This window comes from Natator depressus, chromosome 5, assembly GCF_965152275.1.
Source record: "Natator depressus isolate rNatDep1 chromosome 5, rNatDep2.hap1, whole genome shotgun sequence".
NCBI classification, from domain to species: domain Eukaryota; kingdom Metazoa; phylum Chordata; order Testudines; family Cheloniidae; genus Natator; species Natator depressus.
Window position 1 is genome coordinate 46726981 of NC_134238.1, and position 13820 is coordinate 46740800.

At 46.2% G+C, this 13820-nt stretch overlaps 1 protein-coding gene across 3 annotated transcripts in view; it reads left to right on the forward strand.

Moving 5' to 3' along the window:
* The first annotated feature begins 13433 nt into the window (after nucleotides 1-13433).
* The window catches only part of POC5 (POC5 centriolar protein), a 48238-nt gene continuing 47851 nt past the window's right edge, over nucleotides 13434-13820 (forward strand). The window contains exon 1 of one of the 3 annotated variants that reach the window (XM_074952705.1): nucleotides 13434-13542. The gene's annotated coding sequence lies outside the window, so the exon portion shown is untranslated. The remainder of the gene's footprint in view (nucleotides 13543-13820) is intronic. The other 2 variants (XM_074952706.1, XM_074952707.1) reach the window with 2 other exon arrangements.

Genomic DNA, 13820 nt, shown 5'->3' on the forward strand with positions numbered 1-13820 from the left:
TATTCTGGAACAGTTTACACAGGGCCTCCCTGAGACTACAAGGGTCAGGGTTCAGAGGCAGCAGTAAAATTAACAGAGGTGTATGTGGAGATGAACTTTCCATGGAAAGAGCTCTGTCCCCCTGTGGCCAAGGAGGGGGGGAAATAAGGCTGAAGAAGCTCATGCAGGGAAGCCCAGGAAGGAGATACAAGGGGGCCTCAGCTGCCTGTGCAGTAGCTCGCTACTAGTGCAGGGCAGAGGGCACACAAAGAGAAACTTCACTTTCGTGGACTGCAGGCTTGCAGGGTTCTATGGGTGGACAGGTGTAAAAGGGAAACCTGGGATAAGGATGATTCCTGTCACAGCAGGCTGAAGAATGACAGAGCATTGTGGATTCAGCAGCAGCATGTTCCCTTGTATAGAGCACCCTGGTTAAGTCTCAGGGGTGACAATAACTATTGTATGCATGGGGGAGAGGGGGAAAGAGCACTTATCCCATGGCAGTTATCCACTTGGAAGTAGAAGGGAAGTTTAGATGGCAGCAAGCAGGGACAGTGAAGTCATTGCCTTACTCAGTAATCCTAGGAACTGACTGGAGCCCATTCCCTTTATGTAAAATGTGTAGACTATGCAGGAAGAGAACCCAACTGGTGGATCCATGTAAAAAGCTCACCAGTATAGACTCTCCAGTGAGTCCTCCAGGTCTAGTGTATGATAACCGTAGACATACAGAAACAAGCTCAGAAAGATGCAATACACAAGAAGACTTGGCGAGGGAGAGGAGGAAAACGTGAGAGGGGGCAGTGAAGCAGGGAGTGCTAGATCAGGGACACCTAGAGAAGGAGGGCAGAGGTTTGGCCAACTCCCAGGAGGTACGAGCCCTGATGGATGCCTGGAAAGGCACGGGATAGCGAACACACCGCAGAGGGAAGGGTTCTGACAAAAAAGCTTTGGTGGGCAAACCTACCCTACTAGCCCCAAACTGGGGGCAAGATAAGTCGGGAAGAGAGGGATCCCAAGATTGTAGCTCTAGAGGGACAATTCATGGGGGTTGATATGAGCCTGGAGCCAAGTAAACTAGAGGAAAGATGTTTGGGGGAAACCTCCACCCTCTAATTGTACCTTTTGTGGGTGGAAGGCAGGAGACCTTCACCAGTGTTCCATGGAAGGCTAGCTCCAAAGGGAACGGGATCCCCCCAGTAGAATCCCAACCCTGTAAAGACTGTAGGGCATGGGCAGCGAAGAAGACCTCTGCTGGAGGCAAGAGAAGACTTCCGGTGATATAAGTACAGGAGGGCTATGACAGGGCACTGTGAGAAGCACCCTGGTCAGTGCTGTTGCTGAAGCATGAAGAAGGCTGCAGGCTCAGCAATAGCAATTAAACTTTTCTGTTGGGGGCTCACTTATGGTGAGCTCTTCATAAAACAATTTTAAAGTCATGACTTCTGAGGTATGAACCACTTTTTCACTAGGAGACAGACTCTGTTTATGACCATAGCAATCAATATGTGTTAATTAGCTACAGGAGGGTATCACAGTTACAGGATTAAATGTAAATGTGTACAGGGTACACTTCTCTTCCCCTCTGGTCTCTGAGTTCACCCCCTCAGGCCTTGTCCCCTTATCTCTCCTCGGGTGGAATCATGTGATTCTTCCCCTTTTAGACCAAGCCCTGGTCTACAGTACCCTGTGTATCTACCATGCTTACCTAGCAGGTCTGACTGAGTTCGGAACCTGCAATTCTCTCCATAGGAGTCTGACTAGTGATGAACCAATGACCAGACAGCTGTCTTAAACCCAAGTATTGTTTTATCTTAACAGTAGGAATAAAGCATAACACAAGAGAAAAAGGATTTTAAATCCATGAAAGGTCTACACCCCTCTCTTACCTAGAGTCCTGCCATCCTTTAGTGGCACCCCTATTCAGGCCTCACTTTCCCAGTCACCTCTAACCTCTGAGGTCAGGGTGTCAATCTATATCACTCTCTCTCCCTCTGCTTGAAGAAGTATGTCACTTTAAATCTAGTCAGATCTTTCTTCTCTTGTTCTCCTTGGACCCCACCTTGACAGTCTAATCCAGGGAGCTCATCAGGGGGTCAAAGGTAAAACACCAAAGCCAATGGCTCGTGTATTGTCTCTAAGTGTTAGTAGTCGGCTATCTCAAGCCATTATTCTGCTTCCTGATTATTTTTCCAACAGCCTGCTATTAAACCAAAACATTCATACATAAACATCCCAATGTTTAACCCAGTATTGTCATACAGTAAACATCCCAATAACCAGGTCAAATACAGTATTCATACATTAGAGAGCAGCCTCTCTTGCACCACGGAGGACTCGTTTATTAGTTTCCAAATTCAAGGGAAACTTATTGAGTATTACAAGAAAGTGTGTGTGTGTGTAAGTAACATAGTTCAGGCCAAGCTTGACAAGCGTGAAAATGTCATGCAGATGAGACTAAGTTCACTTATACCTTTTAAATCCTTCAATAAGTGTTTTGAAGAACAAGGGTTGGTTTTTTGTTGTAGGTGATATTAAAATGATTAAATCTGTGCAAAAAACACAGAGGGAAAAAAATAAGCCCTACAGTGTTTAGACTTAACTTTTCCTACATGGTTCAGGCTATACAGATACTTTTTCTGGCTTCAAACCACTACTGTGACTCTTGTTTGGCTAGAAAAGCAAATGAATATAAATAGCTGGAAAGGCCTAGAATCATTATCTTCCCTCAGTGAAAATATCTGTACATACTGTACTGCAATAGAAGCTAACAGTGAAGATTAGTATTTTTGATGCACAGTAGGAATCAAAAAGTTTCAGTAGATTTCATTAGTCAACAAAACCCAAAGTGTGGGAGGAAAATAATTGTCATTTCCCCACTCTCTAGGCATCTACAATTACTACAATGAAAAGGATAATCGGCTTCATACCCTTTGATCTCCTTTTCTTTTATCCACCTAATTACGAAGTGCTGGTGAACGTTTGCACAACAAAGATTGGTTTGAGTAATCATTGCAAATCTGCCCTGCCCCCCCGCAATTTTCAAATGCTTGCATCTCCTCAACTAAAGGCAGTATCAGGTTGAAAAATTGACCCACTCATTTTCTTAAAGGCCAAATATTACCCTGACTGGTGAGAATCCTATTACAATTTATTATTTTATTTATTTATTATGGACCATATGTTTCTGAACTGTTCTGTGGGGCATACAGTATTGCTTTATTAAAGAAGGAGCAATGTGCACCCTAAACTAGCTTGTGCTGCACAACACAGCATATGCAATAGCTGTTCAGGAGCTTGACCGTGCTTCTAGTCAGAAGAGTGTGTTCCTTAGGTATTCTGGGCTGAGGCAAGATAGCTTGATGCACTGTTGAGAGGGTGGATGGTGAAAAGCCTTACATTTCCTTTTTGCCCTCAACTGTTCCCATGCAGTACAGGTCGTATTTGCCCCTATATAACGTAACTTCACATCTTTGGTTACTTTTTAGGAATATCAGAAAACATTTGAAAGATTTTTTTTTTTAAGAGTTTCACAATGTACGTGTACCTCTTATGTAGAAACACTAATCAATCCTTTAACTGATGCATGCTGGAGCAGTCTTTTTAAATGCCCACATGGCATTGCAATATTTCTTTCACAGAAATGTGCCAATTGGGCAGAACTAGAAGTATATATTTACCCCATATTAGTGGTATGATGATGAGGAAATGAAGCCATTGTGAGGAACCAAAGCATAAGCGGTCTCGGCTAGAGATCACAGCTGGGCTGAAGTCCCCAAGTGAGGAACAGTAGCCAGTGAGCAGAGGTCGGAGGAATCTCCAGAGCCAGGTTCAATAAGAAAGAGTTGAATCATAGAACCGTAAGGTTTAAGGGACCACGAGGGTCATCTAGTTGAATTTAAACCAGTGGTCACCAACCAGTTGATTGCGATAGACTAGTTGATCCTAGAGGATCTCCCAGTTGATCGCAATCTCTGGCAGCTTAGTGTGGCGGCAGCTAAGGCAGACTCCCTCTCTACCCCAGCCCCACACCACTCGCGGAAGCGGCCAGTGCAGCCCTGCAGCGCCAGGGGCAGGGGTTTCCCTGCTCCTGCCTGTAAGCACCACCCCCAGAGCTCCCATTGGCTGGGAGAGCTGCAGAGGTGGTGCTTGCAGAGAGGGGCAGCATGTGGAGTCACGTGCCCCCCGACCTCCCCCATGGACCGCAGGGGCGCATTGGCCCCTTCTGGGAGCAGTGTGGGGCTGGGGTAGGCAGGGAACCTGCCTTACCTCCAGCAGCTCCTGGTCAGTGGTGGGCACAGCGAGGCTAAGTGCTGGCCACTGGGAGGCCACACCCCAACCCTCATCCCTCAGCCCCCTCCTGGAGCCAGCACCTCATACTCCTCCTGTACCCCAAACCCCCTCCTGCACCCGAACACTCTGCCCCTGCCCAGACTCCCCTCCTGCATCCAAACTCCATCCTAGAGCTTGCACCCCTCACCTCCTCATGCACCCAAACTCCCTGCCCCAGGCTCAGCCCAGAGCCCGCACCCCTTCCCAAACCTCAGCCCAGTGAAAGTGAGTGAGGGTGTGGGAGAGTGAGCAACAGAGAGAGGGGGAGATGGAGTGAGCGGGGTGGGGCTTTGGGGCAGGGGAGGGGCCTCAGAAGGGGTGAGTTTGCCCTTAAATTCAAAAAGTGATCTTGGGTGTAAAAAGGTTGGAGACCACTGATCTAAACCATCCAAGACAGATGGCTATCCAGCCTCCTTTTGAAAACCTTCAGTGAAGGAGCTTCCACAATCTCCCTAGGCAGCCTGTTCCATTGTCCTACTATTCTCACAGTTAGGAAGTTTTCCCCGAAATTTGATCTAAATCTGCTATGCTGTAGTTTCAACCTATTGCCCCTTGTCCTGCCCTCTGTGGCAAGAGAGAATAACTTTTCTCCATCTATTTTATGGCAGCCTGTGCCAGGTTGCTGGGAAGGAACACCTGAGCCAGCCCTCTGTCATGCCACCTCCAATTAAGGGATGTAAATTGGAGCTGCCTGGAAAAACCTGCACCTGACTGACAAAGGGGAAAGAGCCTGATTAGTCTGGGGCTATATGTAGGCCCAGAGGAAGGAAACAGTGGGGAAGCCAGAGAGTGGTACTCTTCTTTCCTGGCTGTAGAGACTGAGAAGTTCCTAAGGCTGAAGCCCGCAAGCTGTATGTGGTGAGAAGGTGCTGGGATTGCACGCTGTAAATAAACTGCACCGGTGATTGCTGAGCCAGAAGGTCTCTGAGTGGTTTTTGGAACGCAGCAGAGGCAGGTCCAAAGGGGGCCCTACTGCACCCTGCTACACAGTAATTGAAAACCACTATTATGTCTCCCTTACTCTCCTCTTTTTCCAGCTAAACATACCCAGTTCCTTCAGCGTTTCTTTTCTAATATAGCTTGCATTCTATTCCTTTTGTCACTTGCCTCTGGATCCTTTCCAGTTTCACTACATCCTTTCTGTACATTGGTGACCAAAATAACTGGACACAGTACTCCAGCTGAGGCTTAACTATCACTGAGTAGAGCGGTACTATCATCTCCCATGACTTGCACATTATGCTGTTAATGCAGCCTAAAATTTCATTTGCTTTTTTTTTCCTGCAAAAGCATTGCATTGTTGACTCATGTTGAGGTTGTGATCCACCACAACTCCCAGATCCTTCTCAGCAGTGCTGTTGCCAATTCTGTATTTGTGCACTTCTTTTTTCTTCCCTAAGTGATCATCCTATATTTGTCTTTGTTTAATTTCATTGTTGTCTATCGCCCAGTTCTCCAATTTATCAAGATCCTTTTGAATTTTAGTTTTAGACTCAAAAGTGTTAGCAACCCCCCTCCCTCCACCCAGCTTTGTCTCATCTGCTAATTTGATCAGTATGCTCTCTATTCCTATATCCTGGTGTAGGGAGCCAGGGTGGCTCCCCTCCGAACCAGAGGGTAAAGAGCCACCCTTGCAGCCTGAGTGGGCGGGGCAGGCCAAGCTTCCGCCAATCCCCGGAAGGGGAAGGGTGGGACAGGAAGTACAAAGGGCGGGGCCCTCTGCCCAGTGAAGAGAGCACCAGGGAGGGAGACAGACACAGGCTGCTCCGTCGCGATCCTGCTGCTGACCCAGGCGAAGCCCTGGGCAAGGAGGAACCTGACCGGGAGGAAGGCCTGTGGCAACCAGGGCTGCCAGCCGCTGAATACCCAGAGGACCTGGAGGGGCCTGACGGCAGCCCGGGCCAGCGTGAGTCCAATACCGAGGGGGAGCGGGAGTGGCCCGCAGCGGAAAACTCGGACAAGATGGAGGGACTGGAGTGGCCCGCAGCGGAATACCCGGAGGAGATGGAGGGACCGGAGCGACCCGCCTGAGAGACCGGGTAGGAAGTAGCCCAGGGGCCGAACTACCCCGTGGGGTGGGTGTGTTTGGTCAGCGGGTGCGGACGGCCCCGCTGACCCAGCGGCGGGACTTTCGCCTCCCGCCACTGCCAGGGCCCTGGGCTGGAACGCAGTGGAGTTTGGTGGGCCTGCGTTCCCCTACCCCGGCGCTCCCCTGCCTGAGGGGCGCGCTGTTGACTCTGGCCGGCGCTCCCCTGCCTGAGGGGCGCGCTGTTGACTCTGGCCGGCACACCTTCCCCGCTAATTCCCCAACGCCCGGAAGGTGTGGCTGAGGCCTGCCACGGAGACCATAGCTCTCCATCGCCCCTAGGGGCTCGGAGGACTGACACCTCTCACACCTGGCCATTAATAAAGGTGTTAAATAACACTGAACCCAAAGCAGATCCCTGTGAAACCTCACTTGAGACCTCCCTCCAATCTGAAATCATTCCATTAATAGCTACACTTTGTGGTTGTTTCACCAATTATGTATCCATTTAATGGTAGTCCTGCCAAGTCCACTTTTCTCCAGTTTACTTATCAGGATGTCATATGGAACTGTGTCAAAAGCCTTGCTGAAGTCCAGGTATATTATGTCCACTGAATTCCCCCTATCCACCAAACCAGTTATCCAGTCAAAGAAGGAAGTCAAGCTGGTCTGGCATGATTTGTTCTTAGTAAATCCATTCTAGCTGCTACTGATTACCCCTTCATCCTCCAGATATTTGCAAACTGAATGTTTTATATCTTGCTCTAGTATCTAGGTCAGGCTGACTAGTCCATAGTTCCTCAACTCCTTTTTCTCCTTTTCAAAGATGGACACTATGTTAGCACCTCTCCAGTCTTCTGGGACCTCATGTCATCCATGAGTCTGCAAATATAATTGCCAGTGGCTCTCAGATTTCTTCAGCTAATTCCTTCAGCACCCCGGGAGGAATAGCATTGGGCCCTGCTGACTTGAATTCATTGAAATTAGAAGATCTCAGACATGTTCTTTATGCATCTTGATCTGCATCCCTTCCCCTTTATTGTCTATGGTACTTCACTAGTTGTCTGGTCACATGTTATTTTTTGAGAGAAGACTGATAAGAGGCATTGAGCAGCTCTGCCTTATCTTCCATTACCAGCTCATCTTCTCCAGTGTGCAGAGCACCGTCCCTGATCTTTCTTTTTTGTCTAACATTTGTAGAACCTCTTCTTGTCTTGCCAGATGTAACTCATTCTTTGCTTTGGCTTTCCTGCTTTTGTCCCTACACGCTTGTGGTATTCCTATGTATGCTTCCTTGGTGACATGCCCCTCCTTCCATTTCCTATATGTATCTCTTGGCTTTTAGATAGCTTAAAAAGCTCCTTGTACAGCCACGTTTTCTCGCTCTGGCTCCTCTTATCTGTCTTCTGCATTGGAATAGCTTGATGTTGAGCCTGTAGTATTTCATCTTTTAGGAACTGCCAGCCATCTTCGACTCCTTTTCTTCCTAATTTGTCTTTCCATGGGCCCTTCTCTACTATTTCTCTGAGTTGGTTGAAATCTCTCTCTCTTTCTGAAGTCCAGTGTCCTCGTTTTGCTGTTCTCATGTCCTCCTTTCCTTTGGATCTTGAATTCTATCAGATCATGATCACTTCCTCCCAAGTTCCCGGCCACCTTCAAATTCGCAACCAATTCATCCCTGTTGGTCAACACCAGATCCAAAAATGGATGACCTCCTAGTCATTTCAACAACTTTCTGAATCAGAAAGTTGTTCCCCACACACACTAAGAACTTGCAGGACATATTATGTTGTGCTGTAATAGTCTTCCAACAGATATCAGGGAAATTAAAATCCCCAATTAATATTAGCTTGTGTGTGTTAGCTAATCTTGTTACCTGCTTGTAGAAAACCTCATCCACTTTCTCTTCTTGATTTGGTGATCTGTAATAGATTCCCACGATAACATCACTACTATTCTTTTCCCTTTTTATCCTCTCCCAGAAACTCAGTATGTCTCCTACTCACTTCCTCTTGGACCTCGGAGCAAGTTTATACATTCATGACAAACAGTGCAACACCTCCTCCTTTTTTCCCATACCTATTCCCTTTTTTCCCTATCCTTCTGGAACAAGCTATATCCCTCAATGCTGGTACCCCAATCATGGGAGTTGTCCCACCAAGTCTCTGATGCCAATTATGTCTTTTTTTTTCAATATACCATGACTTCCAATTCATCCTTGCATTGGTATACGGGGATTGAATATATTTTGCAGCCTGCCCTGTTACTTTTCTTCTTGCCTCTTTAATGCAGTTGTGGTTTCCACTCCCTTCTCCAGAATTTAGCCCCTTCCCCTTGTCTTCATGACTTGAGCCTAGATGCATATTGGCCAGATTTTTGTCACCATCCCGCATAAGATCTAATTTAAAGCTTTCTTTATCAGATTAGTGAGATGTCCAAAGATGCTCTTCCTGGTATTTGGTAGATGGAACCCATCCCAGCACAGTAATCCTCTTTTCCAGAGCATCAGCTCATTGGCAGAGAAGCCAAAGCCCTCTCACTGACGCCATCTGTGTAGCCAGGCATTTACTTCCACAATTCAATGCCCGGGCCTTTTCCTTCAACAGGGAGGTTGGACTACAACATCACTTCCGCCCTAAACTCTTTTACCCTTCTTCCAAGAGACATGTAGTCTGCAGTGATTCACTCAAGGTCATTCTTGGCAGAATTGTTGGCGCCCACGTGGATAAGTAGGAAGGGGTAGCGTCCAAGGGTATGATGAGTCTTGGCAGACTCCTCATCACATGCTGAATTTTTAGGGGTACCTCCAGGTGGGCACTGTGCCTGATTTATCCAGGTGGTTTCAATGAAACCTTTTAATTAGGTCAGAGGCATGGACATGGGCAGCAGGTTCCCAGGAACATTCCTCAGGACGATAGCCTTCCCAGTGAATTAGGTAGTACAGTTTTCCCTTCTACAGTTTAAAGTCCAGGATAACATGCACTATATATGCCTCATATATAGTGATACATACAACCAAGATACATACACTTGCAATAACTGCTAAAGATCATGCAAATCTTGGATTGGACTATTCAGTTACATGAGACATTGCAAACCATCTACATCATAGGCTGCAATTCCCAACGTCTCTCACAGATGAAAGTATGCCAATTTATATGCCTCATATAATTTATAATTAAAAAGAACAGGAATACTTGTGGCACCTTAGAGACTAACAAATTTATTGGAGCATACAAAAGCTTATACAGCTACTGCGATTTTCAGTTTACGTTCCTTAAAAACATTTACTTTACAATAAATGTTTTTTTGAAATCTAGTGCAAAAGTGCACAGGCCAATCATCTTATAGGAAGAAAAATTTATATTAACAGTAATGCAAGATGAGGTCACTGCAGATACAGAGATGCATTTGTTTCCACAACTTCTGGATGAGACATTTCAATTCATTCATTTTCAGCTGAGATCCTTTCTCACGTGATGTTTTCTGATGGCAATTGGTCCAATCAATATTTTGTAGTTAGCTTCCAAAAGCATCTGAGGAAAAAACTTAACTGGGTTAATTTGTGGTAGGATGATTGGGCATATGAAGGCCAGCAGAAGTTGTGGGTAAATAAGAGAGATGAAGCCATATTAATCACACAAGGAGCACCTTTTTACTGAAAAGTCAACATTTGATGGACTCTTCTAAAGAACTATATATAAACGAGATGTCAACAAATTGACTACTTCTGGCACAACGCCATCCATCTTATTTTTCAGCTTCTGTACGTTTCTTCCCTAGCTCTTTACACATCACTGTGACTAGACTTTAAAAATCTCACATGAAAGCAGAAAATAAAGGGGGAGAGAGAGAGCGTGAGCACTGCAATTAAAAACTCACAGCTGGCCTGTGCCAGCTGACTCAAGCTATGGGGCTGTTTAACTGCAGTTGAGATGTTTGGGCTTGGGCTGAAGCCCAGGCTCTATGACCCTGCAAGGTGGGAAGGTCCCAGAGCTCAGACTGCAGTCTGAGCCCAAACATCTACCAGGCAATTAAACAGACCCGAGGCCTGAGTCAGCTGGTATAGGCCAGCTGTGGGTATCTAACTGTAGCATACACATACCCTATATTATCATGGACTCTTTAGTATTGGAAAGATACTGAACATTCTAAATTACTTACCACTTGGTATGACAATACTAATATTCATTTAAAGAATGAGAGATTTATAGAGTAAGTAGAACAAGGATAAGTTAGAATTAAAGAAGGTTTTAAAGGGGAGAAACAAAAGATACATAAAGAAAAGTGAAAACTTGGGAGATAATCTATGTATCTAAAAAAATCTGTGTTGATTAAACATGTTAGGTAATATACTTTGTTCCAACAATAACCACTTTGTTTACATTATGCCTTTTCTCCCTATGCTTAGTCAGCTATTTGTTCCGCATTGTGAAGCCTATGTGGCAGGATCTGGGCCTTTGTGTTTGGAAGTCACTGGAGCACGCTGTAGGCACTATATATAAAACAAATTAATACTATAAATATAGATGAAAATAGGAGAGACGAGAAAAGGAAGGAAGAAGAAAATATATGAACAACCTCATCTGAAAATATCTGATAAAATGTGTAACAAAGAAAAAGATAAATGATGCCTCGTATAACCTCTCCAGCCCATTAACTTTAGCAAACTATACAGGAGGATAATATTTTAAAATATTAAGTGCAAACTTGCTCTGGCTCCTCATTCTGGTTTTCTAAAGTTTCAGCTCTAGAATCTCAACCCCCCCACTCCCCCACCAGAGTATATACTTTTTCCATTCATAAATCTTACCTATCACTTGTGCAAACCTCACACAACGAAAATAGTTGTCTGAGAAAATTAGTTTGCAATTACTGTTTATACATTTCTCTGCAAGGAAAGACCCCTTACAGAAAAACCTTTTACGCTCTTCAGCTGCCCTACCTAACATTTCAGAGCAAAACCAATTCATATTTAACTGATACTACAACAGAGTCCCTGAATTTGTTTAGTCAGCATTCTATGGACAACATGGCAAAGGAATGTACACAGTATCAATAACCTTGAATGTGCCTTTTTAAGAAAAGGTCCCATCCAGTGATGAGCTGCCAAAAGCTGAAGAACCTTCAGTCACTCCAGATCTTTGGTCACTGAACAAAGTGCTGCCGAAGACGCGGAGTGCCGCCTGGTGCGTAAAAATTGCCTAAAATTAACCATGTGCTTAAGTGTTCTCTTGTTACAGCATTCAAAAACTTTTCTAGTTGCCTTACAGCACACTGTCTGGTTCCTTGTATTCTTTAACAACCGGTTCTAAACCGGTTTCAAAATTTAACAACCGGTTCGTGCGAACTGGCTCCAGCTCACCACTGGTCCTATCCCCACTGACAAGCTAAAAGAAGAGTTCCTAGAAAGGAAATTTTTCCAATAGTTAGTTCTCATGAGACACTGTAATTCTTTGCTATCTGAGATGTTGGCTAAAATAGTGTGCCAGATTGGTGGGTCAGATCACTCTGTGTGGAACAGGATCTGAGGTTGGTGGAAGCGAAGGTGCATGTAACCCCACATTTACACTCTCCAGATCCTGAGCTGACCTTAAGGCTTCTCTTACTTGCACCCAAATGCAATGGTCTCTAAGGAGTTACTGTGGCAGCCAAGGAACACTGTAGAAAGGACTTGATGGGGGGCAGTCTGTGTGGGGAGAAGACTTTATTTTGAGGATGGGGACTGACTATTGTTGGGGGTGAAGTTTTGTTGTGGTTTGGCTACTTTTTATTTTAAGTATTTTAATGGGTGTCAAAAGTGTCTAGAAGTAACAGAAGGGTTTTAAAATATATTTATAAAAATCTAAAATAAAATACAGTATATTTTGTGTGTATATTTGCTCTAAGTTTGGCCTGCTAAACCCAGGGTTGTGAGTTCAATCCTTGAGGGGGTCATTGAAGGATCTGGGGCAAAAATTGGGGATTGGTCCTGCTTTGAGCAGGGGGTTGGACTAGATGACCTCCTGAGGTCCCTTCCAACCTGAATATTCTATGATTCTAAGTTTATACATTTAGATGCTGTGTTTCTTCTGTCATCAGGCTAGTGTCAGGCTAAATGTCATGCCTATTTCATAAGTTATCAGAGCTTGACTGTTGTACACCAGATGGTGTAGCTGTCACCAGCATAACCTAAGGCTATAATTTAGTGTGGAAGGGTTTTACACCCCACCGCCTGTTCTACAAAAAGCATGATTTAAATGGTATCAGGATCAACAAAGAGACTAATGGGCAAAGGGACTCTCTCTATATTTCCTAATGCTGACTTTCTATTAATTATAGTCCCTGGACTTATTGCTATTGCCCACTCAATGGTCACACGCAACACATGCATCCGATGAAGTGAGCTGTAGCTCCCGAAAGCTTATCCTCAAATAAATTGATTAGTCTCTAAGGTGCCACAAATCCTCCTTTTCTTTATACAACAGAATGATTTTGCTCCAAATGCCAAAGATGTAGCCTTTGCCGAACACTGAGCGACAGTGCCAGTAGGAGCCAGGGGGGCACCATTCTGTCTCCACTCCAGCTTCCGTTTCTGAGGGTTTAAAACAACCAATGGACGTGGGGGTGACTTTTATGTGTTTTGCTGAATCAGGCCCCAGCACCAGCGCGGGCAGCCCCCTGACGTGACGGCCGGGCTTATCACGGATTTCCGCCATTAACAGAAGCGTTTGAGGCAGCCGCGGCCGTTAGGCCGGGCCCAAGCGTCAGCCACGTACACTACGTGCCTCAGCCGACTGACGGCAACACAAAATCGGCCCTGCTCACGTGACACCCTCACGCTAACTGCCCGTTCACTGCCCGCCTTCCCGGCCCGGGCAGCATCGCTGGCCAATCAGCGGGCGGAAGCAGTCCTGCCCAGACGCCGGTCAGAGACGGACAGAGCGCTCCACTCCCAGAGGTGAGGCTCCGTGGAGGCGGCAGCGGCTGCCAGCCGATTGATTACAGGAGGCAGTTACTTGTAAGCCCCGCCCCGAGTTAATTGCGCACATAGTGATTGGCTGCGCTGCGAAACGGCTATCCAATGATAGGCTGCTTTACAAAAGTATTCAGAACCAATCTCAGCGGGTTTGGCTTTTACCGACGGCAGTTTGAAACTGTCAAGCTCTCGAGTCAGCCGGGGCCGCGCTGTGGGAGGCTGAGCCTGGAGGTGGGGGGCCGCGCAGGTATGAAGAGCTTGCAGGGGAGACTGAGTCCCTGCCAGCCTCCCTGGGGGAGACATGGGGTGCTGCCTGTGGGAGGAGAAGGGAAGCGTGCACACCATACAGTGGAGCGTCTCCATAGCTCCAGGAGCTTGCAGATCCACCCCACCCCATAGCCACGGTCCCCTCCCCCCATGGCTACTGCCCTACAGCCTCGGCCCCTAATTCCCAGCCCGTCCTATAGCCACGGCCCCTCTGCCTCCTCATCCATACCCACAGTCCCTCCTGCCCATAACCTTTAG